The sequence below is a fragment of the Anopheles aquasalis genome, chromosome 2 (assembly GCF_943734665.1).
Source record: "Anopheles aquasalis chromosome 2, idAnoAquaMG_Q_19, whole genome shotgun sequence".
Classification (NCBI taxonomy): domain Eukaryota; kingdom Metazoa; phylum Arthropoda; class Insecta; order Diptera; family Culicidae; genus Anopheles; species Anopheles aquasalis.
The window spans coordinates 54,820,647-54,839,210 of record NC_064877.1 but is presented as its reverse complement, the minus strand read 5'-3'; the positions used below and the strand labels follow the sequence as shown (position 1 = coordinate 54,839,210).

Below are 18,564 nucleotides of genomic sequence, written 5' to 3'. Positions count from 1 at the left end.
TAAAAACTAACACATATTACAAACAAGAATTGGATAAGCTCTATATAAATGTTCATTTTATACATCGTACTCGGAGTATTTGATACTAGAACGTCTAGTATATAAACTTTCAATTCGTTAAGTAGAATAAAACAAACAAAGCGGAACAAAATACAAAATTCAGTGCATGAAACATTTGGCCCTTTTTTATTCTTGTGCATGAACCTTTCATCCGTCAGTTCGTTGGTCGACAAAAAGAAAATCTGACGGTTTATGGACATTATACCTTGCATTTTAAAACTATGGCATAGGTTTTCAGCATCGCAAAAGGATCCAAAAGATTATCTGTCTGTTGTCGACGGAAGAATGAAGACACTACCTTCTTCAGTAACTGATGGATGATTTGAATATGGTTCTTAATACAGCTGAATACACTGAATGTACTTGGTTCTGAACGTACCTGTAAACAATTTATTACATAAAATGTCCAAATTCTAAAGTAATAGCTTCCTTTTAATCTCAGCTTATGGCCGCTTTGAAATTAATGGAGTGATTCGAAACATTGCCCATAAATTTATAAAGGATATTACTCCAATGAGGATTCTTCTTTCACATTGCAACCCTGCACAAGCTATATACAGAAACTATATACAAAACAGGGGCGTGACAGAATGTTTTCTTTTGGCACAGATGATAACATTCCGAATAATATCATAAGGCTTGTTTATTGCATTTTTTCAATTGCTTTCAATGTTTTGAGCTTAGTCTAGATCTACAAATATTGCCATGCCGGGTATGAATAGCTTCATCAACAAACAATCCATACAATGTACTAATCGATGCAAAGAATATGATTTTGAAGCATTTAATCGTTAACACCCCCCATTGCATACACAAATCGAATAAATTCCGAATACAAACGTCATCGCAACAACCTTCCAGTTGGATTCTTAGCATCACTTCATCAAAGGACATTACCGAACCATTGGCCATGTACTTCACTGACCCTGTCTGTCTGGAGCGGAATTGTTGTGTCGGTTTTTTTTACAGCACAATCCATAAAACACCAATCAATAAGCCATCAGCCGGGGGACAGGGGGGCGCTGAATGGAGAACCGATTAAGTCAAAAATAGAAACCATGAACTACGACGATAACAGAACGGCGGGCTCGCGGGCTAGATGATCGAATTTCGATCGCCCGGCTCGTCACCGGCAGTGCAAGGGCGCTGCAAGCTCAGTGTTATGCCGTTTGTTTGCCCCTCGTCCTTAACCGCGACGACTTCCGTACTAGCGAGCGGTTAAGCTGGGCAATGGCTTTTTCCCGGGGCCGAACGACACAAATTAATTTTGCGAAAATGCGCCTTCAACCCAAAATCCTTGGCATCCGGCCTGGTGGGTGCCTGTGGGCATGTCAGCCGGCAACGGAAACCGACAGTTGAAGGTGCTCATCATCAAAAGGGCTTTGTCGAGCTGAAGGACTAACGAGCGGCCACGGCAGGACACTCGGTGAGTGACTACTCGAACTCGGGGGTTCGTTGGAGTGGGAGTGTAGTGTCCGTTGTGTCGTCGCCCGTGGCCACCGATCATATCAGACACGCTCCGTTTAGAACTGAACTATTGATTTTCGATTTCGAGCATTCTGTTTTCCGTCTTCCGTCTTCCATCTTTCGCGTTTTTCGTGTCGCAGCACGGAGGAAAGCAGTGTGGTAATCGGTGGTGCCGGTGTGGTTGTTCGGTCACCATTTCAATGTCACCTGCACTGCACCAGCGTACGGGTTGGTGGTGGTGGTAGGGCTCTGACGTCAAATCGTGGTGATGATGATGGCATTGGCCGGACCATGCCGGAACGTGCCAACAGCTGGCGGAAACACGTGTTCGCTGGAGAGCCCCAAAAGCGAGAAAAGGGTGCTTTCGGTTTACTCGATTTGCCTTCGAAACCGAATCGATGAAACCATGACAGGGCAGTGATGAACATTTAATTTTGAGCAAGAGAGCTGCTTAAAGCTTTTCCAACATCCCACGACAAGAGCATCAAGAGCAGCTGCTCCGAGAACGACGCTCAACTCGATTCACGTGCCACTTCCCATGCGAAGCAATTGACGTAATCAAAGACAGAGAGCAGCGCTAAGATCGATTAATGTTTTCCAGCCCCTTTCCAAGGAGTTATTTACATTCCAACTGGAATGGATGATGATACGCATTTGTAAGTCTAATTATAATTTATGCATAATTTCGTTTTATGATTCATTCGCCCGATGTGTTTCAACATTCTCGGTACGCCAAGGAGGAGCTAATGCTGCGGAACGAACAGTAAGCCGGTAAGACATGAATCTAACGAGCACCGCGGACTCTCTCGCCTGGGGATGTCCAAGTCCAAAGGGGAATGTTTGATGAAAGAAGAACCGCTTCGTCTCCAAGTGTATAACTTTACTCTGCTCGACTTTCCACCGTTGCAGAGCTTCACGTTGCATGCAGACTAGTGACCGTCCGGTGCATGGTCCGGTCCAGTTTCCGTAAAAGTTTTCCAACATGTTCCAACAACCCTCCGGGCTATATCGGGTATTAAGGTTCTTGTTGCTGTTTTGTGATTGCGAAACCGTATTTCATGCTTCGTTGAATTCTCCGCCTTTTTATCTGAGTCGAAGGAGAGCGACTCCGGAGCGAATAGTTTATTTTTAAACTCAATTACTTATTCATCTCCATTCCGGTCGGACATCATGATCATGATCACCCGTCCGGAGGCCCGTTGACGGTGCAAAAAACGAGGAGCTAAACTCCGTAGAGCAATTGCAGCGTGATGAAATGACAACATTGGTGGTCGCGGGACACGGGACTATATAAAAATGGTTTTCTCAAATGGGGAAAAAAGAACTCTTTTGCAGGGCGGCCGTTCTCGCGATGGTGCGCTCCTTGCGGAGTGCTTGGCGGGATGGTGGAAGCGCTCAACTATCACGCGGAACACCAAAGCACGTTCGCGCTTTATGAGCTTAGTGGTGCAACATTTTCCATCGCCCGTCCACCGTCCTCTCTCTCGTCCATCGACGCAATCACGAGCGCAATGCTCCATGTGTCACATGGCCGTAATCCTGTACGCCACACGTTGCTGCTGGTTGAGCGGCTGCCATGGTTGGTCGAATGCAAGGCACGCCACGGGCAACATCTGTTGTCCGTCATCCACATTCGACTCCGAACACATGACAGGTCCTTTTTGTGGCCACGGGCGCGCGTGATGGCGTCTGTTTTCTGGTCCAACTTGTCCATCTTGCAGTCAGCTTTCAGCAGAAAAAAAGCAACAATCCGCACACCAATAGATCAATTCATATCAACCGCGATGGTTTCTTGAGCAAGCGCCTTTTTGATTGATTGTTTGAAGTGATTACGATCATATGCAGCAATGGAGATACGTTGCAAATTACTCACGACACTGACGTTTTATGGTAGTTAGTAATATTTGTATAACGAATAACGGGTTTTGTGTCGTAGACAACAATGAACATGGCGCCTTAGTGGTGCAGCTATCGTTATCGTTTGAATTAGTGCCAAAACTCACCCAGACGTTTCATTGTCCAGTTATCCCTGGTGCATTCATTTAAACCGAATACAATCCGTGGTATCGTGATGAATGCATTTCAGAGTCATCACGGTGCTGACTTAATTAAACTAAAGCGATCCGAGTGCAGAGTGAATTAGAGCTGATTAGTAGCAGACTCAACACACAGTGCGAATCACAATGGAAACCTCATCGTTTTTTTTTTTCAATTTAACTCTGCGTGGATGGAGATGAATTCATTTTTCATCATAAAGGAAACCTTAGTTTTGCCAAAAGGCTTAATTTTAATATCTAACAACAAGTTTTAAAAAACCCAACTCGTCACCCCATCATGTTGATTCCCATTCGTTTAGAGAGAGTTTTGTTTTTGACCAATAATCAAAGCAAAATAAAATTACACCGTGTCCAATATATTCTCATACAAATCCAATCATTTATATTTTCCTAACGGGTGGACCATTTTCTATCATTAGAGTGTTTTTTTTAAAAGAGAAACTTATACTAATCAATTAAAAAATATGTTTCGGGATTACCCCTCCTCCCACCCTGTCTTACGAGCTTCAATCGCTTCGAAAGTCCAACGCACGTGGCACGGACGACTTTCATGGACCCATCCCATATTTCATCCCATATTTTAGGGATCGTTGCTTCAAACTGAATAAAATTCGACAATTTTTGTTCGTTGAGGTTCAATAATTGTATAAACAAACGATAAAGTCCAGTAGGTTAAGATCTGGTGATCTGGGAGACCTTTCATTCTTTGCTAAAAATCTGGTTAAATTGACCCTGAACCAGTTTTGAACCAAAATTGCTCGTCTAAGGGCGCTCCATCATGCTGGAACACATAATTTTTGTTCCCGTATAATCTTTCTACGCTAGATTTCACTATTTTCTTCATAAGATACCTTTTATAATACGTTGAGTAAATTTTTCCGCCTTAATAAAAATAGGGGTAATTTGCCGTGCGGGCAAATACCCCCCAAATGATCACACCAGTCGCATTTTGAAAACCTGGGTATGTTTTTTTGGTTAACTGTTACATCTTTAATGATTCTGGAACACATCTATGGATTCTATCGTTTTGGACATCACAACTCTGATCTAGAACTAATAGCTTTTCATCAGAGAACACAAGTCGTGACCAGCGTGCCGCGATACAAGAAGAGTTACTGTTTCATTCTTTTTAGTTCGTTTGCTTCCGAAATTCCGTGAACTTTCAATTTTTCATAAACATTACATTCTAACTCCTATTTAAAAAAGTTATACGTAGTTTATATCAATATACTTTCAATTCTGTTGCCATTTTTCGTATCCAACGTTGAGGATAACGTCGGATACGTTCCCGAACGGTCTTGATTACTTTTTCAGTACTAGTCGACTGCTTTCGTGCCGGTCTTTTTTTGTAATTTAACGAGGAAGTCTCAGGTTATCTTTTGAGGGTTCGATATACGAAATCACGCTTGATACCAAAATGCTTCAAGGTTTTGAAAATAGGGCTTGGACGCTCCCTTGTTCAACATCTTTTTTATAGCACAGACACGTAATGGTTTCATGCTTACTAAAATTAGAGGCCCAACATAAAACAGACCAATTCAACTGTCAAAATGTTAAGTAAACACTACACTTTGAGAAAACAATATTGATATTTGAACTAGGTGCTGTGAACATACCAAAGTCGTCCAACAAAAAAGTGTATGAGAATATATTGGACACGGTGTATATGTGAACTAAGCAACAATTAATTATTGCATTTGATGCAGTATCTTGACATAAAGTTTTTCTAGAGTAATTATTAGGTATCAAAGTAAAGGGAAAATATTTTTTTACGTCACATAAACCACATCAATAGGTAGATTTTCGTAGAAGTGAAAGTTGGTTTCATCCTCAAAATAATCCCGAGATATAGAAGAATGAGTAAGGTTATCATAATGAGTATAAAAGTGAAACGGCGCTGTATGTTATAAATCTATCTGCTAAAGAAAGTGTAGTACCGCAGTTTCCTGGGCTACTCAATATCCAATGCAGCAAAATAGAAAATATCTTTTGCTGCGATATAAACTAACATCAACTTCTAACCTTCGTTTAGATGCAAAACGGATAGAACCAGAAATAGAGTTTTTAGATTTCTATAAAACAAACAATGTTACCAATAGCGATAGATTTTCATCGTTCACTTATCACGATGACATTGATATTGTTTACGCTGCGATGAGTTTAACAATCATCAATATTTCATTTTCCGATTATTAAAAAAACTGAACTAGATCTCCGTTCTAATGATATCGGGCAGAGAGCCAACAAAAAACAGCCGCCACCGTGCAATAGGTCATAAAGCGCAGCGCAAATTCCCATAAAATCGCCGGCACATCGAGAATGGGGCAGATATAATTGCACAGATAAATAACTGAAACGGAGAGCTACGGGCCCTGACTCTGAGCAAATCGCGTCCATATTTAACGGCCAGCATTCTGTTGATGCATAATAATCCTATGCAACCGCTCTAGTCCAGCGAAGCGCACTGGGTGGTGTCATGGTGGTTTAGCATAGGCAGCATAACGATCAATTCACACGAAGCCCGTCGATACCGACCGCTTCCTATCGAGGCCCGTTGTGACCGGTTGTGCACTGCATAAGGGAACGAGTCAAGACAAAAGCGCTCTGCCGGTGCGCCATGATGAAGTGATCCACATGCAAATCCCACCCCCCCAGAAGCACTGCATGGGCTGGTGGTTGGTATTAGATGATTTTTTTTTTGTTCGTTCTGTTTTGTCCGCATTTTAATCCTTCCTGCTACTAATACAGCACAGCTCGTGCCAGGATGCGTGTTGGATTCATTTGCATCACATCAGCAACCACCCGTCCGTATCATCCGTCCGTCAGCAAGTCAACGTGATGATAGCGTGTATCGTGCGTGCGTTTCACGTGGTGTGCGTGTTGGTGCAATTAAAATTATTAAAGCCCCGCTTTCGAGTGTCGATTTCACTTCACTGTTAAGTACCAGGCGTACCGAGTGTGAAGTGCCACTTCGGGCCGATGTTGAGATTTTAAAAAACTTCCCCTCCTGAATTCACAATTCAACTTTCCTTGCGCAGGTCTGTTGCAAACATGGCGCCCCCTGTTCCCCGTAACACGGTACACTTGACTTGAATACAAAACAGAGTTCCAGTGCGAATGGGTTCGAGAAGCAAATTGCTGCTCACATAAAAACAAAAGACCAAAAAAGGTAGCAGCATAATCAACGCATACTTGCAGGATGTCGAAGCCCTGAGGCCGCTTTGTGTTGAGTTTTGTAGTTCGCTCTCTCTGTAGAACACCTCCACAGGGCTGTTCAGACGTCATAGACCACCGGGTTCAACGAACTTTCACTCTTCCTTCAGTCCAAAAAAAAAAGGGGCACAGAAGGACGAAACTCATTTCCATTACAGCCGCACAGTGCAACGGATTCACTTTTGCGTCCAACGGACTAACCAAAGGTGCATCGCCATCATTGCGCACCATCGGCAGACAGTCTGAGTCAACCCCTTGAACCTTGAATCCGCGAGCACACAATCAGTGCATCGTTTCGTGAGCAGCGGAAGGCCAAAACAGGAAGGGGTTCTCGCTAGAAAAGGTTCCCCTGATAGGGCCTCAACCATTCATCGAACTTCGTCATCTGGAAGTGATTGTTCTGTCTGTCGAGATCCAAATGCCCCCGAGATGGCTTTTCATGATGTTTGTGAGGGAGGGTTGAAATTTCGATCCCGACTGAACCGTGAAATGATGGTGTCGCGTTGAAATATTGCCCTGAGACTCGGACGAGGAGGGAGGTTGCATGGATTGCTCCCTGATGGGGGAAGGATTTCAATACACGGGCTACACGGAAGTCTCGGTACCTCGGAGGGATGGATGCTGTGTAGGGGGGTTTCCCGGGAAAAGGATTATTACTGGCGCTGATTACGTTGCCTTTTTGATGCTGGTTTGCGGCACTTCTCGTCTACCGATATCTCGTCTGGAGTTCTGGAGTTCTACTACGTCCATGCCTGGGCCCAAAACCAAAAACCCGATCGGAGCAGAATCAACAAAGTGACAAATATTCACGTCGTCCAACCCCAACCAGAGGCGTCTAGGCCCAGACCCCCACACCGTGATCTGTCTGGCGTTCGAGGCCAAAACCAGACGAATCTCACACCCTCCCCGAGGTGGACGGTGGCACGTGCAGCACCGTTTCCCGTGCTGTGTTGCCGAATTTTCCCAATAAAACGTAGAGTTCCCCCTGGTCGGCATGCTTCGACGCGTCACGTGTTCGGTCCGGTTGGCCATTTGTCCGCGGGGGGGGGGGGGGGGGGGGGGGGGTAAGGTGCAAATGAGCAACGTAATTTTGGCCCGGAGACCGAAGGGGGGCGCCGGTAGCAGGTTTGGTGGAATTTTCCGAGAGCGATTCAAAGCGCTTTTTGCTTTGGCTTCGGCGGAACTTGGGATAGGGGCCCCCGGGGGGATTATTGAATGTAATTATGTTTTGGGATATCGTCGGGAGAAGGTGATGGGATGCGATTGCTAAAACACGAGGGGGTGAACTCGGTCGGTCGGTTCGGTGTGAAGAGCGGCGGACTTCTTTCTGTGTCGGAAACTAATTCAAAATGTTAAAGCAAACAGTCCAGTCATGCCGTTTGGATACAGTCTACGTAGGGGAATCGGCAGAAGATGTTCGTCGTGGCACAAACTCCTAAATCAGCCATTTTCAATGTTTAGAAAAAAACGATGAAATCAGCAAATGGTTGTGATGGTGTTCTGAGGAAAGGAAGCTGACAGCAGCAGCAGCAACAGCACCAATAGCCATCACAGGACTGAACGGTCTGATGATGATAGAAGCTAATGCTTTTAACTTTCCATTTTCCATTGAAACAGAGGCGCCTGCGTGTAATTGAATTTAATCGAGTTTTTCTTGCGTGTCTCGTGCGCGACTCCATCCTCTCCCATACCTCCAGGCCCGGGGGTGGGCAGGAAGGTGAGAAAGCATAAACGCAACAGACCAGCGACACGAAGAGGATGTCCACCGCGTCGGTCGGTATCTTCTCGGTACCCTCGGCAACCAGAAGCCGTAAGCGGAATGAATGGTTCCCCGGGGAGAGATGTTAGCGCGCCGAAAGATGTCTCAAGGTAGCGCTGACGCCCCAACTGAGGCTACTAGAATTTACTGGAAAACTGCCTCATTGACGTACGTATGAGATGACAAAATTACTTCACCGCGTAGGATGATATCGACGCACACACGATTCGCAGTGTCACAACTGTTTGCTGATTACGTCATAAGCGGCATGTGAGATTTCTAACAAAGTTCTTGCACAGCGGCGGCTATTATTAGGTATGTATCTTCTTTTAATGCTTTCTGTGCTTGGTGGCTAGTGTTATTGAGTAACTTTTGTACTGTAAGTAATTTTATAAATGTGTAAACAACTTCTTTTAATACAATTGAAAATTTCGAGTTTTATTTTTAGATAACAAACCTCAAGATCTCGAGAGGAGTGTTATGTGAAGTTCGTGTTTATTACCAACATGAGGAAAAGTGCTTTTTCTTGGTAGTATCAAAACTTATATTCGAGGAAGTTAGGGATGTACTTACTCCTGCTAAGAGAACTTGTGAGAAGAAGTTTGAGGTTTTTTTTAGATGACGATGTGGGACCAATAGTAATCTGGGCAGCCAAAAAGGTGTAATGATGCAGAATTTGCAGGATTGTTTGATCTAGGATTTGCGTTAAATGCAAAGAAAAATTTGCAGCTGATAGATATCCGAAGTCGAAAAGAACCAAAGAATTCATCACAAACTAAATGAAATATTTACTAAACAAATGTTTGTGGTATATGAGAGAAGTTCCGTATTATCAAGTACTAAACATTATGAAAGAATTTATTAATTATGGGAAATTTATCGTTGATTGAATGAGAAACGGTTCGGCTTCATGAAATTATTGAAGAGTTGAAAATGAAATCGCTTCAAAGGAAAGGTCGACAAGGGCTCCGGAAACATGAACTATCAGAAAGATGCAGGATACTACTCGTAAACTACGACCGTGAATTGATCAATGACGCACGAACTCATTCATGACTATTTGAGGAGCCCAGACAAGTGCGTCCGGTCTAAAAGTGAATTCATTCAGCAATTTTACTATTTATGAAGATGGAACTTTTTGGGATGAAAACTTTGCACTTCCTTTGAGGAATTCAACGGCCAAGGCAGTGATGGTTCCAAGTTAACTTCAGCCATAACCAATAAGATGATTACGGCTCATATTATAGACATTTTGAATGACATTTAAAGAATCCAATCATACCTCTGTACTGTACGTTCAAATTAATATTTCATGCAGTTAAAAATTGAACTTGTCACGCAAGTTCACAATTTTAACTGGATATTTTTTTTTTCCATTTTCCACTTCTGTCGTGTGTATCGACCAACAATGTTAGCCACACTAATGACATCCTGGATCGGTACGGTGGAAGCTCGCATGTGCAACAGGACCACAACCCTCGCACACATTCTCTAATGATAATTGGTGACCATAACGGACCCTCTAAACGCAGCCACAAAAGGGTTGGCCGACGCGAGTCGAGCGTTTGGGCGACATTCGGTCCCGGAACTGGACCTTGTGCCGTAAGGGATGAAGTGAATTCCAGAAAGGAATCCGAACAACCATCAAACAAGGTTTTTGATGTTCGAAACATCTCTAATGATAGGGTAAAGGTTGGAGCTTTTCCTTGGCCGTAGTTTTCATCCAAATTCCGTTTCTATGACCAATCCCCACCCCCGGGGGGCAAAGTTTCCTAATTATACGGCGATTCCAACGAAAAACATCCGTCACACAGTCTCTTTTGACTTTTCGGGCTCGGATATCATCTACTTGTTGTAGTTTGCTGGTTGGATTCCTTTCCTTTGTAGTCCCACCATGAAATGATCCCAAAAGATACCTTCCTTTGGACCACAAAAGATGCTGTCCCGAGTGTTGTGTGTTGGTGGGAGGAAAAGTTTAATTACCTTCCACTACTGACCGCGCAATCCAGAGCGAGTAGTTTTGCCGGTTTCCCCCCCGGTGCCCATTCCGTTGTTGCAAATTATCAACTCCATCGTTCATGAGCGCCATTCAACATTCAACCACAACTTGCTCGCCGATCTTGAGGTAATCCATTCCTGTCGGCGTCGACCGGCGAACGCTTGACCTTCCAGGAGCCGAAGGGAAGGACAACGGAACTGAAGCGAAGAGTTCGAAAACCTTGGATCGATAAAAACAATTTTGTGCTCGGCCAGGACCTTCCGCCGGCCTTAACTATCCCGTCGGAAGTTCTTTGACTCCAGCCATGCCCCAGGTACGCCGTGGAGCATGACGGCAAACGTAACCAAAAACCCCACAACAACCAATTCTTCTTCACTTCTTCGGGCAGGATATCGTCACAGGGGGTACGCCGGAAAAGCATTTTCATTTCTCGAGCGAAACTGAACTGAAGCCGATCCGGTTCTGGTATTGTCCTTTCCTTCGCTTCGCTACCCACCACCCCATTACACCACAATGAACGGGAACCAAATCATTCCCCGAAGCCACGATCGGCAGCAGCATCAGCAGTGGTACGATTAACCTAGCCCCAGACCGAATATCCCAGACCACGTGATGGTACTATCTCGTGGACACCCCGGGACGCCTCTCTCTCTCTCTCTCTCTCTCTCTCTCTCCTGCATCCTGTGTTTTGTGTGGCTGGACGGGACGGATTTATCCGGGCCAACTGTATCCTACGGGGCAAAGGAAATCAAATTGTTTTCCGATCCGCATAATTCATCGTTGCCAGGGCAGTGCCCGGTGTGCCTTCCGGAAGCCACAACCTGGGTTGCAGCAGGAAACAGTTAGAGTGGAATCGTTTGTGGTAGTAGTGGTGCGGTGGTCGGAGTCCGCCATGGGTATCCTGTGCATGGGTACGTGGTACGAGGTTCAGCGTAAATGATGCCGTTTTGTGATGTAGTCACAAACTTCGTGGACAAACTTTAGCTTTGATGTTGTGTGTTTTGGAGGCAAAGGTTTGTTTTTCGTCGTCAAGTTGTTTGGATTCATTTATAGAACTTAAACATCGGCTGAGTACCACGTAGCCTGTTCTATGTTTTGGTTCAAAATCTCATTACAAGATTTTCATGATTTAACCGAACGTGTTTCACCGGGCATTACGAACCTAATAATTTGTTCAAATGCCAAGCTTAATGAGAAAATTTATAGATTAGTGCTGGTACACCAGAGAAAGGGTGGCAATAAATCAAAACAACAGCTTAGAATAATAAAGTGAAGTGTGCTATTAGGCTGTTTTATAAGTAATTGCGTTTTTTGTAATCAAAAGTAAATTCCGGTTTTGAAATACTTGCGATGGAGATAAATCAGTGGTTGATATTGCATTTCGTTCTATTATCTTTTGACTTCTTTCTGGGATCTTCAGAGTTGGCCGGTTATAGAACTTCTGGATTTTATCTTCCAAAACCTAGACGGTGTTTCATTCCATACTGTCATCTTCTTCAAATGTTTTAGCTTACAAGGAGTTCCGCAAAAATCGAAACAAAGTGCAAGGCAAGAGCTATATGCAGAGTATATTAAAAGGTTTTAGTCAGGTTCTTTCCATTTTTGGCGAGGACACAAAGATGTATGCGGTCTAGCGATATCCTGGTGGAATATGAAATCTTTGTTATTCTTTTAAATTCTGACCCTTTTTTTGTTGATGGTTCGATTCAATTTGACAAATTTCGGATTTATGACATCAGCCATTTAAATTAATGTTTTGGTTCCTTGAAAATAACTCAAAAGAAACCTAATCCTTTACTCGGACGCTTTGAACGTTGGTTTTTTTGGGCGAATCATTTCCAGAACGGAATTGTCCCAATCAATTTTGACACAAATTGTCTTTTAGTGAACTTGACATCACCTTTTAACATATATTTTTTGAATCCGGAAAGGCCGTTTCTATTCTCAAAAATTAATAACATAAAATGAGACAAAAATGCTCGCTATTAAACTGCATGGTAAAAGTGATGCCACACGCAGAGTTATAAACGAAACTACGCACACGTTTTTTCGAAAGTAAGCTGAAAGTGACAACTAATACATCACAATAATATTAGTTTGCAACTTTATTAGAAACTGCTCATCAACTGCGTAACATTTATACGTTGAATGATAACATTTGTCAAAAAAGTATTTAAAAAAAATAATACAATCTGAAAATTAAACAATCAACAGACCTTAACCAATAGTTAAGCAAACAAATAGACAGTGTTGCAAGTGAGCGAGCATCAAGACCGAAACCAACCAACCGGATGTTTGTCGCAAGCGAAGCATAAATCAATTATTCTGAGTGGACACTAAGCTCCCAGTCTGCCGGTCTGCCGGTCTGTCTGGTGTTCCTTGGCCGAAAGAAAGTGCTTCGGCTGGGCCACCATAAAGATTAGCTTACGACACGGATTTCATGATCACTATCACGGCATCAGGGACGCCCGTCGGGTTCCTTTTGAACGGGGTAATGAGTGAATGAGCGCGGGAACGCTTCTTTCGCTCGCTAAAAGCAAAATTCATCCGACGACGATAAGACTTTTACGACGTGCACCAGTAGACCCGCAGACAAAACGATAGCTTCCCGTGTCCCGAAAGGACATCAAAAAGCAGCGTGAGTCGTCGTGTGGTTTCTTTCGCTGTCTGAGCACGCTGCCGATACCCAAAGACGCCACGGCGACGATTCCGGAGCATTGGTCCTTTGTAAAGGGAAAATTGAAAGAAAATATTGCAAAAACCGCGCCCTTCCGGTTATTGGTTCGGTGGGGCAACCAGCGAGCGTTAACGGAGCATCTGTTGTCAGTTTTATCCCCACCCGATGGTTTTCGCTTCGATGGCGAAATCTTTGCGGTCAATCTGACCAAACCGTCATCATCATCATCGTCATCTTGTTGCTTTTTATCGATCCAGGAGCCAGGGGAGGGACAAAATCTGTCGCTAGTCGCCATGGCAGAAGGCACTTTTCATTAGAACTCTGTCGCTACCCTAAATCCCCTGGTTAACACGTCCCGTGAAGCGGTTCTCCGGTTCGGAAGAATCCTAAAATGATAATCTTTTGCAAGTAAAGGCTGGAGGAATATGAATGAGATTTCACGCGTTCCCTGGAAGGGTTTAGTGTGGTCCCCTTTCACGGTTTAACGGATCAGTCACGTCGAACGTCTTTTTGGAGGGACGCGATTTTCGTCGCGGATCAGGTCAATCCTGTTATGCAAAATGGGCTAAACTTTACCGATGGAAAACCGGTGCTTTGGCAGCGTGATAATGGCTATGGCCGCCACTTAATGCCAACGGTGAATCGCTAGCCAAGAATGTCAAAGTTGACGCCCGTTCCGGAGGCTTTTGATCAACATCTGGTCCATTGTTTGATCGCGGGGAGATTTCGACGTGATTTACGGCCACCGATGCTGAATCAACAGTTGCCGAACGGTGGCCTAGCTCTGTTCCTGGTATTCGAGTGGCACTCGCGAAGAACACCATGGATCACGGTGAAGTAATTGGCCCTTCACGAACCCAAGCCCGGTTCCCATTTGTCAACGCTACTGTTACCCAAAGACGTCATAAAAATGTTAATGATTATTTATAAATACCGACACCGAACACCATCCGAGTCCTCTGAAGGTGCGATAATGGCGCCATCACGCGATCCCGCCAAAAATATCGACAGAAAACACGGATAAGGAGTGCTCCACGTCAGGCTGGCAGTACTCAGCTGCTGGCCCGTGGGCCACCAACTCGATCGAACTGTTGTGAAATCGATACCAGGGTTTTGGGACGCGAGGATGATGATCGGAAAGTCTAACTGGAGACCGAGAGCTTTTTTAGAGCTCAAGAGTGACGCACGCCTCATCACAGGCACTACCAAGTAGAAAACCATATCGAGCGTCGCACGCAGCAATCATAAAGGAACCATACCACCATACCGTTCCTCGTCCTCTCTGGTTCGCTCTCTTTTTTTCCATTAATGCACCACCAGAACAGTCACCAAAAATCCAATCGCTCGCCAATGGCTTGTGGCTTGGCCAGTGGTGATAAAACTTCCAAATGCGAGCGGAAAAATGAACCCTCCACCGAGGGTAATAAAGCAATCATTTATTTCGATTCCAGCATCGTCGTCGCCATCCGTAGTCTGGGGCGTCTCGAGTCTGCTGGAGTTTTATTTTACGGAATAAAATCAACAAACAATTGAACGGAATGTGGGGTTTCGTCGTGGGGCAGGGCAAGCATCATCGAGGAAGAAATCATAATTCCTCTTTTATCGTATCCAAATGATGCCGCGTTTGGGCGTGCGGTGAGAGGAGCTGGGGGTGAAGTGTCCAATCGTTTGACGAAAAGTTGCCAAACACGATAGAACCATTACTGTGTTGCTGGCTGTTGGATGGAGTGTTTACTCGTTCCCGTCGATTTCCCGTCGAGTTTTAGGGGAGTCTGTTTGACTAAAGTTACACTTTTGATTGACTTCTTGCTGGATTCATTTAATATTCAGTTAGTATTTGGCACATTACTTTTTGTTACATCAATTTACTGATGGAAATCTTGGGTAAAAATGCCAAAAAAGTACTTCCACAAAAACCACAATCTGCCACATTTCAAGAGGGCACAGCTACTTCTGCAAAGAGTGCTGCAAAAGCCTCGCGAGCTTACAAAAAAAAGCGAAACAACACAACCGAGATAAAATGAAAATGCATCCACTTAACATGGAGCCCAGAGGGAGTATCGTCCGTGAAGTTTACATTCTCCATTTCATCGTCGTCGTCTGGCCACCAGATTCACACATCCACACCGAGCCAAGTGGGGCCGTTTGTGTCTGTGCATTCGCAGTGCATCCTTACGCAACGCACACCAACGCAGAATCGGGCGCAGACACTATACAAACATACGCCCCCCCCCCCGTGGTCCTTGTGTAAGGATATTTTCCGATTTCCATATTTTTACAGCTCCATCCCCCCCCGGTCCACTCGACGTGGCCATCGCAAAGCCATTAGTGCGCAGGTGTTTAGTGCAGGTGGTGGTGATGTGGCCGTGTGGTGGTTTGAGGTCTGTTATAAATAAACACCGGTGGTACTCCTGCTGCTGCTGTTCATCGTCCTGGCCGACCTCTGAAACCTTCGATTGCAGAGGACGATAAAGAACGATTTACATACGGGAAACGTGAGATCGGTGGCCAAAGCGAAAAAGGGAAGCAACGACGGCCATCGCTTGGCACTTTGTCGACTCGGGGCACTGCGAGTGGAAGCGACTGGGTGGGTGGGTGAAGGAGTTTTATTTGCTGACGACGTGTCGACGAGGACGCGCAGGAGTCGGGGACGGCAGGAGACCATTGGCAGTCTCACATCAGCATGTTTCGATGGGCGAGCGGCCATCATGGCAGTAAGTAGCGCGTACAAAACGATGCCATCGAAAAGGATGTTGTGCCCAGGGCCCACGGCTGCATGGTTGGTCGACCGACCATCGATCGTGCGTTCTGCCCTCTTTTGTCTACGGATATGCCGCGGAATGGCGTAAGAGGGTTTTGGCTTTTCCGCTTTCCACATCGGACAAGAGAAGCTGCAGAACGGTGGCACAGGATGTTTAAATTAAAACGTCTCATAACTCATCGGAAACCTATGAATAGCAACGCGGCGCCGAGTCGCAATCGCGGTGGGAGCTGCGTCATCCTTTTGCGCGAGAAGACAACCGAAGGGAAGGCAGCAGCATCTATTTTCTCGGTGTCGTCGGTAGCATAATGCAGGGAATTACCTGCTCATGTCATAGCGCTAGTCGTTGCACCGAGCGAAGCCAACGACAATGCATTCGCGGATGGCAGAATGTGTTGTGGGACGGAAATCAATTTCTGTTCTGGGAGATAGGACCATTGCAGGATGCTGCTGGCGGCTGGTCGGCTGTTCGCGAGTATGATAATCAAAGTGAAACAAACATGATGCATTATCTATTACTGCTAGGGATTGTGTCGTTTTCCGTTACGCGATAGTTGCATCGATGTCCTAGTTAAGGACGTTGTCATCCAATTGATTTATCGAATGCGTTTTATAGGAATTTGTTCTTTACAGTCACTTTCACTTAGTATGTTGTTTATAACGAAATTAAATCAAACGATTCGAGAAAGATCAAGTTCATAGTTTCAATTCTAGTCATAATGGTGTGACAGTATTTCATAAATAATTTGAACAGAGAATTTCACAATCGCACAACGTAACAAATAAAGTGGATGCCAAAATGTGTTGGAAAAATGACTGACATTCGAGAAATGGTGAAGAAAATAAATCCGTATTCCATTAAACTATTCCATTAAACTATTCAAAAGAATGTATAATGAGGTGACGAATACAACTATTTTTTCATAATCATAATTACCTGATTAAACAGAAATGATTCCTATGATACATAAATTCTATTGATAGTCGATAAAATTCCTTGAATTTCTTGTTTTCACAAATAAAACATTTTGAACAGTTCTCTCGCTCACTTGAATTGAATGGCATTACTATTTAAATTTGCTCATAACTTAAAAAGACCTAAGTTTCCGGGGAGCGCCAGCAGAACCATAACTTGTATTACTTCGCTGACTGAGCGGAAAATTCTCCTATTTTTTCAGTTAGAACAATATTAAAAATCTGTACAGTTTCGAAATCTGTAATGTGCGGAGCAAAATCGATTACATTCTTCTATTAAAAATCAACACGATGATTCATTGTTTGGAATTAAATGCCTTTTAATCCCATTACAAGATTGATAAAATTGAAATCAAAATTGTATAACCAAAACATAAATTTCTTCATTATCGTGAATCCTTAGTATCCTATTTTAAACGCATTTTATTCCACAAAAAGAGACAGGATATTCTAAATCTGAAGACGTACGACATTTCTTCAAAGAAATAAAATGATGAAAATATAATTTTCATACATAGTTATTGAATTGAAAAGACACAACTGAAATTAGAGTTAAATTGGAAAGGGGGCTTAATTGAAATAGATACGTAGTTATGTTATTACACGTAATGATCGAGTTAAGCGCAATCAGCATCGAGGTTCTGGCATGATCAAATATGACGATACTATGTGACTGCAGTAACAACAAAATCATTTTTTTGAACTCTTTTCATAACGAAGACTATCGTAATATCACTACAGCATAATTCGCAACAGAATTCTCCTATGGTCCCATACCGAATCGACGTAGAAACATTCAACAAATGAAGTCATATGCTGTTCACGAGCTACACGTATTCAATTCGCACCGTTGCAATCAACGTTCCCAGCGGGCACTTTCCAAAACCGGAATCGAAACAAAGCGCTGATAAGCCGATGGCTGCTCTGCCCCAAAGTAGCATTCCCCCGGTGTACCATTAGCGCCGATCAACAATTGGGTTAATGTCGTCCGTAGTAGAGTTTGCTGTCATTTTGCATTCGGCACCGCCACCGGCACGTTGCCGCCACGGATACCAACATGTGACCAACAACGGTGGAACCGGAAATAAACGTATGATTCACTGCCGTGGCCCTGCACTGCTGACCATCGGATCTGGCCGGGTATTCGGCTTGTGGCACACCTCGGTTAGGAAAGCCCTAGAAGCGCGCCTGTGGAACGTGATTCGTCGTGGTGGCAGACAGTCACTGGGGCATTCCTGAGCCCACTCTACCGAGTAATGCACTTTGTGTCTTAATCCTTCGCTAATCTTGAACACACACCTCGGCCCTCGGGCTCATTACAGGCTTTCGATAAATCGGTTTTCTGTGGCGATTTCTGATTTTTGATGGCGCATTGTTGCTGGAGTTGTATTGGTTGCTGCCATATAACACATTGAATTGATCCACATTCTTGTTGCTCTGTCCATCGGAAGTCGAGAAGGTCTCATTAGCGATTCAGGTCAAATCGAAGCGCCTTGGGAATTGACGCAATAATAATAATGGTATTCCGGTTTCCTCTCTGGGTCTCTGGCTTCAAGGATGCCGGAATGGCCCCATAGTGCGCCGATTGGTGCGAGT

The 18,564-nt window shown here is 44.2% G+C and overlaps 1 protein-coding gene across 3 annotated transcripts in view; it reads right to left on the bottom strand.

The window, feature by feature from the left end:
• Positions 1 to 18,564, bottom strand: part of LOC126570348 (uncharacterized protein DDB_G0283357) — a 55,043-nt gene that overhangs the window by 32,950 nt on the left and 3,529 nt on the right. The gene's annotated exons all lie outside the window — the stretch shown is intronic.